The 3,558-nt window shown below is 40.1% G+C and overlaps 1 long non-coding RNA gene across 1 annotated transcript; it reads left to right on the top strand.

Moving 5' to 3' along the window:
- Nucleotides 1-575: 575 nt before the first annotated feature.
- On the top strand, nt 576-1,323 carry LOC103469533 (uncharacterized). Its single transcript, XR_534365.1, has 3 exons — nt 576-687; nt 867-1,108; nt 1,208-1,323. It is a non-coding gene; the product is annotated as an uncharacterized LOC103469533 (long non-coding RNA).
- Nucleotides 1,324-3,558: the final 2,235 nt, after the last annotated feature.

The following is a 3,558-nucleotide window of genomic DNA, read 5'->3' on the forward strand; positions in this document are numbered from 1 at the left end:
CTTTGCCACTTTCTCTTTCCCTTCACAGGCTGCTTCCACTCCCTCCACTCACACCTGCTCATCAGCCCAGGTCCTGCACAGTGGTGCACTTGGTAGCACTGTTGCCTTGCAGSAAGAAGGTCCTKGCTTCAATTCCCAGCCCCGGGTCTTTCTTCATGGAGTTTACATGTTCTCCCAATGCATGCGTAGGTTCTCTCCGGGTACTCCGGCTTCCTCCCAAAGTCCAAAAGCAWGRCTGTTAGGTTAATTGATTTCTGTAAACTCATCCTTATGTATGGATGTGTGCATGCATGGTTGTTTTGTCCTGTCTCTGTGTTGCTAGCAACCTTTCCCAGGGTGTACACCGCCTCCTGCTAGAGATACACAGTAAAAAATGCTGGGTTATTTTCATAACCCAATTTCTGGGTTGAATCTGTTGGGACATAGGTTGGGTAAGTGCTATATTTATTTTTAAGAACATAAAATTACTCTGAACATTTGAAATTGTTGGCTAATTACAAGTTATTTGCAGTGGAGTCTGGGCCTCCCTTCTGAAACTGCTGCCCCCGCGACCCGACCCTGGATAAAGTGGACGGACGGACGGACGGACGGACGGACGGACGGATGGATGGACGGACGGACGGGCGGACGGACGGATTTCAGACCCATCAACCGGGAAGTTCAGAAGGCTTCATTGATATCCAGCCTGTAAGTCAACATTCATCTCTGAATAATGCTCATATTGTTTAGATAAGTGCATCACATTCAATAGTGAGGTTTTGTGTTAAACTAGAATCAGTCGTAAATTAGTTTTTGAGAATGTAGCCCTTTACCTTTAAATTCACTAAAGGCCTGTTTTTGTGTCTTCTCTCTTGTTCTCAACAAAGATCTTTTGTATGGCCAAGAAGAGAAAGGAGCAGCCATCTTCTCAACAACATTAATTTTCTCCCTTAAGGTTTTCTAAACTGTTTTTAACATTTTAACACAAGCTTATGTTTGCCAGACAGACAAGATATTATAGCCCTGAAGCTGCTGCCAGTACTCCACCCTGTTCCACCTTACACATTTGGGAGAAGAGTTTCAGATCCATCAACCTGGAAGTTCAGATGTTTTCATTGATATCCAGCCTGTAAGTCAGCCTTCATCTCTGAATAATGCTCCAATTGTTTGCTGTTTAAATAAGTGCATCACTAATGGCCAGTTTTTTCTGTCTCCTCTCTCCATCAAGTTGGAACAAACCTGGTGGCACATCTACGAAATGCGACAACCCATATGTCTTCATGCATGGAGACAGGCAAAAATGCTAAAGTGTCATTAAAAATTATCCTTGTTTAATGGCTGAAAGTTTTACTTGTAGTTTGCTTTAAAACAGACTTTTTACATGAAATGTTTTCTAGTGTGTAGTAACAGAAACTTCTGGAGTTGTAACCAAATGAGTTGAAGTGATTTAACTATATACTTTAGAAACAACTTACTTATGTTTTGTAACTTTTGTAAATGAAATCTGCTGGCTCTATATATGTATCACGTGGAAATAAAAGAGGCTTTAAATTCAGATTGTTTTTAATCCTGTTTTTATATAGTGAAATTTGAAATAATTTTTTTTTAAATCCACTATAGTGGTATAATAACCCTTATGTTGGGTTATGAGTTTCAACCCAATTTTGGGTCAATTTATCCAATCTAACCAAGTCAATTTAACCCAACTAACATGGGTTATGGCACTGAGGTGCTGGGTAAAACCCTCAATCCAACCCAGTTGAGTTGAAACAACCCAGCGTTGGGTTGGTCCATATTTGACCCAGCGCTGGGTTACGAATTAGGTTATTTTTAACCCAGCAGTTTTTGCTGTGTAGGCACCAGCACCTCTCCTGACCCCACTATGGACAATGGTGTAAAAAAATGGATCGATGGATCATCCCAGGTCTTTTGTCAAGCTCACAACCTCTCCAGTATTTAAGCACCACATTGTTAGTCGTTAGTTGCTTGTTTCTCTTTTTCACTTTTGTAAGTTTGGTTACTCGTTTTTTCATGAAATATTCTTAAATTAACTATGTCTCTCACCTGGTGCACTTGGGTCCATTTGGGGCCCCAAAATGTTGATATTTTAACACTGACCACACATATATAAATGTACCATTTGTTCATTGAGATTATATTACATTTAAATGTAAGATTTTAAGCAGCTGGCAAGTTTACTTTGTAAAAGTTCAAATAACAATATTCAGAGTTAGATTGGTTTGTTACCATAGCAACAATCTGATTCTGTGAGTTTAATCTTTGAGTTTGAGCTGTTTGTTTACAAATACAAATTAGTAAACTGCAATTATAACTGATTGTTTTTAGGTTGGCCAATTAAACTACTCCACTCTCCCAGATTTTACTAAATCTAACCCAGAAGCTGTTAGGGGTGCTGATGTGTTTAGCAGCAAGACTGACCTTTAAGTCAAATTCTGCTCAAGGCCCCATAGAGCCTTGGACCGGCCCTGCATGAGTTAAATCCGCTGCACTGCACAGAGATGCTCAACAAACAGGAGATTAAATTCTATGGTGCTAATGTGGCTTTTGTAGCTCTTCCATTTCGTGTCTGTTGAGTTTTTAATAAGAATCACAGAAACTGCTGTGGTTGCTCAAGTTTGAGGAACGAATTTCTCAGAGTTCTCTGCACAGCCGCGAGCAATAACTCTACCTGACTAAGTAGACAAAGCATTTGATATGGTTTGGTGCGCCGTTTAACTGAAAAAATAATACTAAAATTAATAATAAAATAATATAAAACCAGCGAGATGCGTGACTACGAGGCGAGCGCGAAAGCTTCTCACCGGGCTGAAGCTGCATGTGTCTCATAGCTTGACAGCTGTCCTTTATGTTCAACTGATTGCAATAGACAGAGCAGATCAGATGACACACACAGAAGGTGGCCGTGCACATTTTCTGTTTTGTGCTTGGATGACAAAACACAGATTTAATAAACAATAAGAGAAGGACGAAAATAAAGAAAGTTTTGCAATCCGTGCACAAGAAAATAACATGACTGCTGGGGGAGCAGCTTAAACTTTTACAGATGACAGACGACCAACATGGTATGTGAAGTTGGGTTATGTCAACCATTTAAATATGCCACAATCTGCCTGTAGAGTCAATATCTGGGTTTGGACGGTGAGTCAGTGACCCAGTATGGAATGTCAGAATGCCAAAGTTGATGTAAACAATTTTTTATCTAAACTGTACCTATTTCATAAGCATCGACAAGATTATAATATATGTTGAACAGAAGGCATTACATATTAAAAGAGCTCAGCCAGAGTGTGAGCTTTAAACTAGTAATTTAAAGACTTGGGTGAAATTCATCCATCCATAGATCTTAACAGGTGGAAGTGTGGAAAAACCTTGTAGTGGTCCCACTTTTTAAATGGAGGGTCACCACCCCAGCCTAACAATCTAGAGGATTTGACAGGACCACTTCTATGAGGCAGTGATTGGTAGATTGGTAATCAAGGTCTACCAGGATTGATAGACCAATCTGGGTAGACCATGACTATCCACAGGTAGTCAGGGTCTACCATGACTACCATGGTG

This window comes from Poecilia reticulata, linkage group LG1, assembly GCF_000633615.1.
Source record: "Poecilia reticulata strain Guanapo linkage group LG1, Guppy_female_1.0+MT, whole genome shotgun sequence".
In the NCBI taxonomy this organism is placed as follows: Eukaryota; Metazoa; Chordata; class Actinopteri; order Cyprinodontiformes; family Poeciliidae; genus Poecilia; species Poecilia reticulata.